The sequence below is a fragment of the Phyllostomus discolor genome, chromosome X (assembly GCF_004126475.2).
Source record: "Phyllostomus discolor isolate MPI-MPIP mPhyDis1 chromosome X, mPhyDis1.pri.v3, whole genome shotgun sequence".
NCBI lineage: Eukaryota > Metazoa > Chordata > Mammalia > Chiroptera > Phyllostomidae > Phyllostomus > Phyllostomus discolor.
Genome location: NC_050198.1, coordinates 25,364,714 through 25,377,476, shown reverse-complemented (window position 1 = coordinate 25,377,476; position 12,763 = coordinate 25,364,714). Strand labels below are relative to the sequence as shown.

At 40.3% G+C, this 12,763-nt stretch overlaps 1 protein-coding gene across 1 annotated transcript in view; it reads left to right on the top strand.

Moving 5' to 3' along the window:
* The window catches only part of CASK (calcium/calmodulin dependent serine protein kinase), a 441,363-nt gene that overhangs the window by 398,902 nt on the left and 29,698 nt on the right, over positions 1 to 12,763 (top strand).

Sequence of the window (12,763 nt, the reverse complement as noted above, 5' to 3'; positions counted from 1 at the left end):
CTGCAACCTTTTGGTTTGTGGGACAACACCCAACCACCTAAGCCATGCTGGCCAAGGCTAGAACTGCATTTTTTAAATGTTCCTCTCTTTGCCCCTCTGCATGCTCTTACCACCCTATTCCACCCCACCACCAGCAAAAAAATTCAAATTCCCTGATTCAGCAACACTCAGGGTATTTTAAGATAAAATGTGTTTCACTGATGGGAGAAAAAGGTAGTCAGATGCTTTGTTCTTTACCTTACCAGGTTTTTAAATGTATGTCTGTTGGAAAGTTTAACCTTTGAAAGCAAGTGAAAGACAGTTTTTAGACACTAGTTTTAACTGAGAGAAGGAGTCACAGATTACTGTGTATTTTGGTAAATCTGTTTCTGCTATCATTACAGTTTGCTTCATTGAACTATTTTTTGAACAGTGTTGATAGTTTTACCTTTGTTGGTCCTTTGACAGTCTATCATAAATCTAGTGCAAAAGAGATAACTTTATGTCTGAGTTTTGTTTCATGTGACAAAAAATAACCATTAGGCATTGTGCCAGTTTCTCCCAAAATACTTGAACCTACCTAAAAGAAATGAGAGGCACTGAGCTCACAGATATTTATAACTCCTTTTTGACGCCTTCTTCTCACTAATTAAAGGGATTTCTCAGTTAATCACTTTGGTTTGATTGCCTCTTTCAGCTATCCTGTTTCCCAAAAGTAGTCTTAAATTTAGAATGTTAGAGCTGATAAGAACTTCAGCTGCCATCATTTTTCACAAGGATTTGTAAGCCTGGCTAGAGTATGTAGCAGCCTTCCACTTGCAATTGTCTTTCAGTCTGATCTTCAAGAAACAAGTCTAAGCATTTGCAGGAAGAGTCATTTTGATGATGCTGATGATGTTGTTATAGTATTACTGATATTTATATTTTAGAAAATGTATTCTTGAATGTTGCTGTATATTATGAGCATTTACTGAAAATAATTATGTAGATTCCACACTTCTGCCTAGTCAGATCATTTGTATAAATCATGTTTCACTGCTACGGAACTCTGAATCCTCTGGAGCAATCCTGAGAAATGGCAGCAGAAAAAGCAAGTTTGTTTTTGCTTTCCCTCTTTCCTGTAATGGAGAACTAGGTTATTTGAATCAATTCTCCTGCTGAATAAAATGAAAAGTGCTGCAGAAGATATGCTTTTGTAAATTAACTTAAAAGCATTGAGTAGCTGAAAAGGTATTGGGGAACTCAATGACCAATTTTTTCTATGAAAGCCATTAATCAGAGCAATAAAAATTCAAGTACCAAATTGGTCCATTTAGCCAGGAGAGCATTTCAATTACTGTAAAACTTCTCTACCAGAGGACCAAGGTTAAGACCCAAAGGCTGTACAAGTAAGAGAATCAATCTGTTAGGAGAGATCCTTTCCACATTGTTAGGACTGCAAAAGGGAATGCCCCAGGTTAAGAGCAAGCAGGTAAGCATGCCTCTACTTGCCTTTCAGCACCAGGTGACTGTAGAGAAGCCTGCTTTTTCAGTGAGCAAAGCAAAAGACAAGAGCAAAGGAAGAGCAAAATTGTGACCACTGGTCCACCCAGGGACACGTAGCTTGGGACAGCCAGGGAAACTGTAGCCATGCACTTGATTTGAGATTTCCCCTAATAGTTTCAACTGTCTGTTAGAAACAAAAAGATACTCTCACAAGAACACTTTTATCTTAGGCCTCATCTTAGAGCTCCCCCTAATCCCCCACATAAACTTTTTCAAGGGCAGTGACCACCAGCAAGTCAAAATAACCAGGCACACAAGGAAACAAGTGAAACCTGACCGAGACCCAACTGAAATGACAGTAGAAGCAAACCCAAACTCACTTCATATATTGGAATTAGGAGACAAAAGTTTTTAAACAACTATGGTTTTTAGGAGGTTTTTAACAATCAGTAATAAGTTTGAAAACTATCTTCAGAGAACAGGAAGAATTTTAATGGCATAGCAGATTTTAAAAAGAACTTAAAGGAACTTCCAAGAAAAAATGCAGCAGCAAAACTCAGTGGCCACATACCTGTTAGAATGGCTTTTTTAAGCTTTCATCAACAGATAAATAGATAAACAAATGATGACATATTCATACAATGGGATGCTGTTCAGCTATTAAAAAGAATAAACTCTTGATACATAAAACAATATGGATGAAATTCAAAACCACTATGCTGAATTTCCAGGCAAAAAGGAGAACAAACTATATGATTCCATTTACATAAAATTGCATAAAATGCAAAACTAATCTATACTGAGAGATTGCCTTGGGTTCTGTGGGAGGGTGGGAGAGATTACAGAGGGCCATAAGGAAATTCCTGGAGTGATCACTCCTGGAGTGATTCCTGGAACACAATGAAAATGTGTTCGTTGTTTTGATTATAATGATGGTTTTATAGGATATGGTCCCAATTGATGAAATTATGCCCTTTAAAGATATTCAGTTCATTGTAAAAAACTGAACTCAATAAGCTGCAAAACCTGTAGAGGAAGAAAGGGATTCTAATTGTGATGATGAGGAAGAGACCCACTGGACAGTATGTGCCTTGAGACCTAAGTAGGACTTTGGTGGTACAAGGAGGCATTCCCAGCTGAGGGGAAACAGTAAAGTCTTGCTGGAAAATTGAACTGGTCTCTAGGATGTCAGTGGACATGCAATACTAACAAGAAAGATTTGAAACAATACTATCAACCAAACCCAAAAGCTTTGTTCAAATACGTTGCTACCAACTTAACATTTTTCATACCTTATAGATGAGAAATCAATTTTTGGACACAAATGCTTACATTATTAACCCTTGTTAAATTTCATCTTGCTTGACAAGGCTTATCATTCTATGCCTTTGATATGTTTTGAGTCCCTGAATCTGTCATCTCTTCCCTTGCCTCAGCAATAACATGTTAAACTTGTTTCAAATTTCCCTCCCGGTTGACCTAAATCCTAACACAGTTTCTCTGCTCTTACTGAGCTAAAAGAAGTAACATTCAGATCCCGAGTGGCTGGTAAAAACCCATTTTATTCCTCTATCACTACACCATATATGGCCACACCACAAAATATTACTGGGAACTTTTTGTTTTTATTTTTAAGCTTAAAAGTATGTATTATAAGATGCTCTGTATACTATAACATAAACTTCAAAGGTCAGGATTTGGGGGGGTTTTAAATATATTTTATTCATTATGCTATTACAGTTGTCCCATTTCCCCCCTTCACTCCCCTTCACCCTGTACACCCTCTCCCACCCACATCCCCCCTTTAGTTCATGTCCATGTGTCATAAGTTCTTTAGCTTCTACATTTCCCATACTATTCTTTCCCTCCCCCTATCTATTTTCAACCTACCATCTATGCTACTTATTCTCTGTACCTTTTCCCCCTCTCTCCTCCTCCCACTCCCCTGTTGCTAACCCTCCATGTGATCTCCATTTCTGTGGTTCTGTTCCTGTTCTAGTTGTTTGCTTAGTTTCTTTTGGTTTTGCTTTAGGTGTGGTTGTTCATAATTGTGAGTTTGCTGTCCTTTTACTATACATGTTTTTTTATCTTTTCTTAGATAAGTCCCTTTAACATTTCATAAAATAAGGGCTTGATGATGATGAACTCCTTTAACTTGACCTTATCTGAGAAGCACTTTATCTGCCCTTCCATTCTAAATGAAAGCTTTGCTGGATAGAGCAATCTGGGATGTAGGTCCTTGTCTTTCATGACTTGGAATACTTCTTTCCAGCCCCTTCTTGCCTGTAAGGTCTCTTTGGAGAAATCAGCTGACAGTCTGATGGGAACTCCTTTGTAGGTTGCTGTCCCCTTATCTCTTGCTGCTTCTAGGATTCTCTCCTTCATTTTTACCTTGGCTAATGTAATTATGATGTGCCTTGGTGTGTTTCTTCTTGGGTCCAACTTCTTTGGGACTCTCTGAGCTTCCTGGACTTCCTGGAAGTCTATTTCTTTTGCCAGAATGGGGAAGTTCTCCTTTATTATTTGTTCAAATAAGTTTTCAATCTGTCGCTCTTCCTCTTCCCCTTCTGGTACCCCTATAATTCAGATGTTGGAATGTTTAAAGATGTCCTGGAGGTTCCTAAGCTTCTCCTCATTTTTTTTGAATTCTTATTTCTCCATTCTTTCCTGTTTGGTTGTTTCTTTCTTCCTTCTGGTCTACTCTATTGTTTCGAGTCCCAGTTTCCTTCCCATCACTATTGGTTTCCTGTGCATTTTCCTTCATTTCTTTTATGGTAACCTGCATTTTTTCATCTAATTTGTGCCCAAGATCAACCAATTCTGTGCACTTCCTGATCATCACTGTTTTGAACTGTGCATCTGATAGATTGGCTATCTCTCGGTTGATTAAAACGATGAGTCCTGGGGCATTGATTTGTTCTTCTGTTTGTTTGTTTTGTTTTGTTTTGTTTACTCTCTTTTTTTTATTTTAATCATTGTTCAAGTACAGTTTTCTCCCCCCTACTCCCATTCCAGCCCACCCACCCAACCCACCCCGCTTCCCCCCCAATACCCCCCACCCCTAGTTTTTGTGCATGTGTCCTCCAAATTTGTTCCTATAAACCCTACCCATTCCCCCCTGAAATTCTCTCTTCTCTCCCCTCTGGTCACTGTCAGACTATCCCCTATTTCAGTGTCTTTGGTTATATTTTGCTAGTTTGTTTTGTTTTGTTTTGTTGTTTAGATTCCTGTTAAAGGTGATATCATGTGGTATTTGTCTTTCACTGCCTGGCTTGTTTCACTTAGCATAATGTTTTCCAGCTCCATCCACGCTGTTGCATAGGGTAGGAGCTCCTTCTTTCTTTCTGCTGCATAGAATTCCATTGTGTAAATGTACCATAGTTTTTTGATCCATTCATTTACTGATGGGCATCTAGGTTGCTTCCAGCACCTAGCTATTGTAAATTGTGCTGCTATGAACATTGGGATGCATAGGTTCTTTTGAATTGGTGTTTTAGTATTCTTAGGATAGAGTCCCAGCAGTGGAATTGCTGGGTCAAAAGGCAGATCCATTTTTAGTTTTCTGAGGAAGTTCCAAACTGCTTTCCATAGTGGTTGTACCAGTCTGCAGTCCCACCAACAGTGCACTAGGGACCCCCTTTCTCCACATCCTCTCCAACACTTGTTGTTTGTTGCTTTGTTTATGATGGCCATTCTGACTGGTGTGAAGTGGTATCTCATTGTGGTTTTAATCTGCATCTCTCTGATGGCTAGTGATATTGAGCATCGTTTCATATGTCTTTGGATTTTCTGTATGTCCTCCTTGGAGAAGTGTCTGTTCAAGTCCTTTGCCCATTTTTTAATTGGGTTACTTGTCTTCTTAGAGTGGAGTCATGTAAGTTCTTTATATATTTTGGAGATTAAACCCTTGTCTGAGGTATCATTGGCAAATATGTTTTCCCATACAGTTGGTTCTCTTTTTATTTTGATACTGTTTTCCTTAGCTGTGCAAAAGCTTTTAATTTTGATGAGGTCCCATTTGTTTATTCTTTCCTTTATGTCCCTTGCTCTAGGAGACAAGTCAGTAAAAATGTTTTTGTGTGAAATATCTGAGATTTTCCTACCTACGTTCTCTTCTAGGACTTTAATGGTGTCACGCTTTATATTTAAGTCTTTTATCCACCTTGAATCTATTTTTGTATAAGGTGTAAGTTGGTGCTTGAGTTTCATTTTTTTGCACGTAGCTGTCCAGTTCTCCCAACACCATTTGTTGAAGAGGCTATTTTTATTCCATTTTATGTTGCTGCTTCCTTTGTCAAATATTAATTGACCATAGAGGCTTGGGTTTATTTCTGGGCTCTCTGTTCTGTTCCATTGGTCCATGTGCCTGTTTTTATGCCAGTACCGGGCAGTTTTGATTACAGTGGCCTTGTAGTATAGTTTAGTGTCAGGTATTGTGATCCCTCCTACTTTACTCTTCTTTCTCAAAATTGCAGCAGCTATTCGGGGTCGTTTATGGTTCCATATAAATTGCTGAAGTGTTTGTTCTATGTCTGTGAAATATGCCATTGGTACTTTAATAGGTATTGCATTGAATGTGTAAATTGCTTTGGGTACTATGGACATTTTGATGATATTAATTCTTCCCATCCATGAACACGGTATATGTTTCCATTTGTTTGTGTCTTCCTTGATTTCTCTCCTCAGTGTTATGTAGTTTTCTGAATACAGGTCTTTTACCTCTTTGGTTAGGTTTATTCCTAGGTATTTTATTTTTCTTTTTGCTATTTCAAATGGGATTTTTTTCTTGATTTCTGCTTCTGCTTTTTCATTGTTGGTGTACAGAAATGCCTTTGATTTCTGGATATTGACTTTGTATCCCGCTGTTTTGCCAAATTCATTTATTAGGTCAAGCAGTTTTTTGGTGGAGTCTATAGGATTTTGTATGTACACTATCATGTCATCTGCAAACAGTGACAGTTTTGTTTCCTCCTTTCCGATTTGGATTCCTTTTATTTCTTTTTCTTGTCTGATTGCTGTGGCTAGAACTTCCAGTACTATATTGGATAGAAGTGGCAAAAGTGGACATCCTTGTCTTGTTCCTGTTCTTAGTGGAAAAGATTTTAATTTTGGCCCATTGAATATGACGTTGGCTGTAAGTCTCTCATATATGGCCTTTATTATGTTGAGGAATGCTCCCTCTATTCCCACTTTGCTAAGTGTTTTTATCATAAATGGGTGCTGTACCTTATCAAATGCTTTTTCTGCATCTATTGATATGATCATGTGGTTTTTGTCTTTGCTTTTGTTTATGTGATGTATTACATTTACTGATTTGCGAATATTGTACCATCCTTGCATACCTGGAATGAATCCCACTTGGTCATGATGTATGATCTTTTTAATGTACTGTTGGATGCGGTTTGCCAGTATCTTGTTGAGGATTTTAGCGTCAATGTTCATCAACGATATTGGCCTGTAGTTTTCTTTCTTTGTTCTGTCTTTATCTGGTTTTGGAATTAAGATGATGTTGGCCTCATAAAAAGAGTTTGGGAGTCTTCCATCTTTTGGATTTTTTGAAATAGTCTGTGAAGGCTAGGGGTTAGCTCTTCCTTAAATGCTTTGTGGAATTCTCCTGTGAAACCATCTGGTCCAGGTCTTTTGTGTGTTGGGAGTTTTTTGATTACTGCTTCAATTTCTTTTGCTGTTATTGGTTTGTTCAGGCTTTCTGCCTCCATTTTATTGAGTTTTGGAAGATTATATTTTTCTAGAAATTTGTCCATTTCATCTAGGTTTTCAAATTTCTTGTCATACAGCTCTTTGTAGTAATTCCTTACTATCCTTTGTATTTCTGTGGTATCTGTTGTAATCTCTCCTCTTTCATTTCTGATTGTGTTTATTTGGGTCTTCTCTCTTTTTTTCTTGATGAGTCTGCTTAACGGCTTGTCGATTTTGTTTATCTTTTCAAAGAACCAACTCTTGGATTCATTGATCTTTAGAATTGTGCTTTTAGTCTCTATGTCATTTAATTCTGCTCTGATCTTGGTTATTTCCTTCCTTCTGCTTGCTCTGGGCTGCCTTTGTTGTTGTTCCTCGAGTTCTTGTAGACGTAGGGTTAGGTTGTTTGTTTGAAATGTTTCTAACTTTTTTAGGTGGGCCTGTATCACTATGAACTTCCCTCTCAGGACTGCCTTGGCTGTGTCCCATAAGTTTTGGGTTGTTGTGAGTTCGTTTTCATTTGTTTCCAGAAACCTTTTGATTTCTTCCCTAATATCATTCTTGACCCATTCATTGTTTAATAGCATGCTGTTTAATCTCCATGAATTTGAGTGTTTTGGGTTTTTTTCCTTGGGGTTGGTTTCTAGTTTCAGTCCCTTGTGATCCAAGAAATTGCTTAGTATGATTTCAATTTTTTTGAAATCGTTGAGGCTTGTTTTGTGTCCTATCATGTGGTCAATCTTTGAAAATGTTCCATGTACATTTGAAAAAAATGTGTATTTAGCTTCTTTGGGATTGAGGGTTCTGTAAATATCAGTAAAGCCCATTTCGTCTAGGGTATTGTTTAATGCCACAATATCTTTGTTGATATTTTGTTTGGAAGATCTGTCCATTTTTGATAGTGGGGTGTTAAAATCCCCCACAATAACTGTGTTGCTGTCTGTATCTTTCTTGAAGTCCTCTAAGATTTTCTTTATGTATTTGGGTGCTCCTATGTTGGGTGCATATATATTTACAATATTTGTGTCTTCTTGGTGAATTCTTCCCTTGAGTATTATGAAATGACCTTCTGGGTCTCTCTTTATCGTCCTTCATTGGAAGTCTATTTTGTCAGATATGAGTATTGCTACCCCGGCTTTTTTTTCCTGTCCATTTGCTTGGAAAATTTGTTTCCAGCCCTTCACTTTCAACCTGTGCAGATCTTTTATCCTGAGGTGGGTCTCTTGTAGACAGCGTATGTGTGGGTCATGTTTTCTTATCCAATCAGCTATTCTATGTCTTTTGATTGGAGCGTTTAATCCATTTACGTTTAAGGTTATTATTGATAGGTACTTATTCATTGCATTTTATGTACGTGTGATCCTCTCTCACTCTCTCTTTTCCTTTCTTTCCTTAAAGCAGTCCCTTTAGCATCTCTTGCAGAGCTGGTTTAGTGGAGGTGTATTCTTTTAGACTTCTTTTGTCTGAGAAGCTTCTTATTTGGCCTTCTATCTTAATTGAGAGCCTTGCTGGGTAAAGTAGTCGTGGTTGCAGGCCTCTGGTTCTCATTACTTGGATTATTTCTTGCCATTCTCTTCTGGCTTGGAGTGTTTCCATTGAGAAGTCAGCTGTTAGCCTTATTGGGGCCCCCTTGTATGTTACTTCCTGTTTCTCCCTTGCTGCCTTTAAGATTCTCTCTTTGTCTTGGTATTTTGCCATTTTAATTATGATGTTTCTTGAGGTGGGCCTCTTTGGGTTCCTCTTGATTGGGACTCTCTGTGTTTCCTGTATTTGTGTGACTTTTTGTCTCATCAAATTACGGAAGTTTTCCATCATCACTTGTTCAACTAGGTTTTCTATCCCTTGTTCTTCTTCTTCTCCTTCTGGTATCCCTATTATACGGATATTATTACGTTTCATATTGTCTTGCATTTCTCTTAATCCCTCTTCATTTTTTCTGAGCCTCTTTTCCTTTTCTTGCTCTTTCTGGGTGTTTTCTTCTACTTTGTCCTCTAGCTCGCTGATCCGATCTTCTGCTTCATTAATCCTGCTTTTCATTCCTTCTACTGTGTTCTTCAGTTCAGCAATTGTATTCTTCATTTCCTCTTGGCCCTTGTTGAGAGTTTCTATTTCCTTTTTTATGCTGATGTAGTTTTCATTGAGTTCATTGTAGCTTCCCTGTAGTTTCTGGTAGCTCATTGTGAGCTCATTGAGCTTCGTGACAATCACTGCTTTGAATTCAATATCTGATAGTTGAATTGCCTGTATTTCATTTAGCATTCTTTTTGAGGCTTCCTCCTTTCCTTTCATTTGGGGATTATTTCTTTGTCTTCCCATTGTTTGTGAGACTCTTCTTGTTTGCCTCAGCTTCTTATATTGATCTGTTCTGGCTCCCTGGGTTTATGTTGTGAACTTCTTTAGTAGAATAGCAGTGAGTTTCAGTGGTGCTGTTTCCTTGATCTCCCAAGCTCAATGGTCTTGGGCTGTCGTTTAAGTTGGCTTTGTGTTTGCCTTTGGGTTTTGACTGTTGTTGAGTCTTTCTTTGGTGGTTCCTTCCCACCAGCTGGTTAAATGTGGGTCACTCTGTCCACCACCTTCTGTATTTTGTTGTGCTGGTGAGGGCAGGTTGTGTTGAAGCTGGCTCTTCTGTGTGTACAAGGTTTAAAGAAATCTTGTTCAGTTGTTTGTATTGGGTACTGTCTGTACTGTTTAGTTGTATTTCCAAATAAGTCCTGGATTGAGGTTTGTGTGATTACTGCTCCCTCCTTCACCTTCTTCTCCTGTTATCTGTTAGTGGTTCCTTTGTTGTTCGGTTTCCTCTTCCAGTGGGTATCCTGTTGTTCACCTCCTTCACCTATTCTTTTTTGTCATCAGTTGGAGGGGGAAGGCAAAATGGTTTAAGACAGCAACAGAGAATTCTATGCTATTTACAGTAGTAGCAAGTAGGGAAGATATAGGAGATCCTTTCACTATGTATAGTGTTAACTGTGGTTTTCCACCCAGCTAGCTGATTTTTAGAAAGGATGGAAAGAAGATAAGACTCTTGTTGGGGAAGGAAGGATTGTGAGTTGGATCTGTAAAGCAGGGAGGTTGTGGGCGATCAGATTCTGGGGTAAGGTGAGAATAAAGGATAGTAAATAGGTGTAGTGTGAGAGAGAATAGAGTTAACCACTACAGTAATAGAGTTCAGGAAACTGAAATGGGCTAAGATCTGGGGTGGGGGGGGGCTGTTGTGAAGTAATTACAATTGCATGGAACAGCAGTTATTTACAATAATATCATGGCAACATTCATATGACATCATCTATGAGATCTAGGTAACAAGAATAGGGAGTACAGAACATTGAGTAGTGTGCTGATGGGACACAGGTGAGTTAAAGGACAGTAGATTAGTAATACAGTATAGAAAGAGATATCAGGGGAAAGCTGTCAGGTCATACAATATATCCAGCCTAGCAAAGCAGGCTATACAAAAAGAAGAGGGATATAAAAATACTGTTAAAAAAAGATGTAGGAACACTGGAAAAATAATAATAATACAAATATGCAATAACTTGCAGGTTCTCTGTAATAGCAGAGTGACATTTATCTCACTGTCCCAGCTGTTGTGATGTCCCTTCTTTGGGTTCAACTTTGGTCTTTTCACAGATCCAGGATTTTGTCTCACTTGTAGGTATTTAGGAAAAAATTTAAAAAAGTAAAAAATAGAAAAGGCAGACGAAGGAAGGAAGAAGAGATAAAATTGGAGGACAGGAAGGAGGAAGGAATAAAACAAGAAATCAGGTAAGAGAGGAAAAAGAAATCAAAAGAGAATAAAAACAATAAACTTAAAAATTAAAAATTGTTAAAAAAATAGAATCAAATTAAAAAGTCTCTTGATTTCAAAGTGGCCAAACCGGTTTTTCTGCTCTTGCTGGTTGAGGCAGGCTGAAGGCTGATTTGTTTGGCTTTTCTTCCTTGGCCAGTGGAGTTCGCACTGGCTCCTCAGCTTTGGGCCCTGGGTGTGGGAATCAGGTCTTTCCCCAGGGTTACTGCTGTGGGCTGGTGTGCGGGGATGCTCTCCTTGCAGGCGCGCCCGTGCACCGGTGCACCCGTACGCCGGTGCGCCCCTGCACCAGTGCGCCTGTCCACTGGTGGGCCGCACCCACAGCTGGGTAGCAGACAGGCTGGAGCCACTGATCACTTTAGGAGAATTCCCCAAACAGTGTCTGTGTCTATTCACTCCTTCCTCTTGAGAAATTCCTCCCGTTCAAGCCCACCGCTCCCCACAGTGGCCTGGCTTCTCCCACCGTGGCCTGGCTTCTCCCACCGCCAAAGCTCCAGCCAGACTGGTGACTGTGGGAGTCCGGGTCCACTGCGCAACTCCGCCCCTCCAGTGTCCACCGCCTCCAAAGGTGCTCACCGCCCCCATGTGTTTGCCAGCACCTGGATTCCTCTCAGAGCTGCTCAGACCTTGCTCGGCTGGGGAGGGAGCAGTTGACCTGGCTCTCTACCGAGAACCCTGTGGTAAACCCAGCAGCGGCCCTGGGCCTGGGGCTGCAGCCCTGGGACCACACGCTTGTCCTGGGACCCTACCTTGTTGCAGCACTCCCCTTAGGATCTGTTCTTTGTTCTTTCGGTTCTACCACAATCCTTGGTCCTGTTTTCAAAAATGCTGAAATATGTTGGTCGCTTGCCTTTCTACTCCATAGATGGGTCAGGATTTTCTCCCCTGAGCAGAGGAAAGCCGAATCTGCTCCTTCCTACTCCGACGCCATCTTCACTCTGTTCTTCTGTTTAAGCCATCTCTCTCTCTCTCTCTCTCCCTCTCTCTCTCTCTCTCTCTCTCTCTCTCTCTCTCTCTCTCTCTTTCTCTCTCTCTTTTTGCTCTGGTCGTGCCTGTTATGTAGTGAGGGGCAGAGCTTTAGGTGTTCACCCAGGCTGGGCACCCCAGTCGCTAGATTGTGACGTTGTATGTGGGAGCAGGGGCGGGAGGGAACAATGGCGGTAGCTCTGTTCCCCATGGGACCTCGGTCCCTTCTCCGGGATCCTGGGTTGCGTGCTTTGCCCTGCTCCACAATCGCTGCCTCACTGGGTCTGCCAGCTGCCGCTTGCGTACTAAGGGTCCACCCGCTGCAGTCTTTCACGCCCCAGATGCCTTAAGCGCTCCCGGTTGCCTTATGCACCCAACTGTCTCTGCTCTCTGCACCATCACCCGCTCCTGGCTGCTCATCTCCGCCCCTCCTACCAGTCTGGATGAACGGGTCTACTTCAACTTCTTGGCTGACCGACTTCTATTCAGATAAATTCTCTGTCAGTTCTGGGTGTTATTCTACCTCTAAATTGTTGTTGTTCCAGTCTTGGTTGTGCGTGGGAGTACAGTGCATCCACCTATGCCTCCACTTGGCTGGAAGTCAGGATTTTGTTTTAACCAGTCAAAAATTCCTCAGTTCTGTTTATGTTTCCAGAGATTCTATGCCTCACAGAAACTGTAGTTATGACTAACAGCACACATTGGCTTGTACTGGAAGAATCCTCAAAGCAAAGTCTTCATCAGCCTCCTCTGTATTCCACTTAGGCAATATATGGGGATTGACTTCAATGCGTTGCTAAGAGTTCACAGTATTTCCCAATAAATGTCATT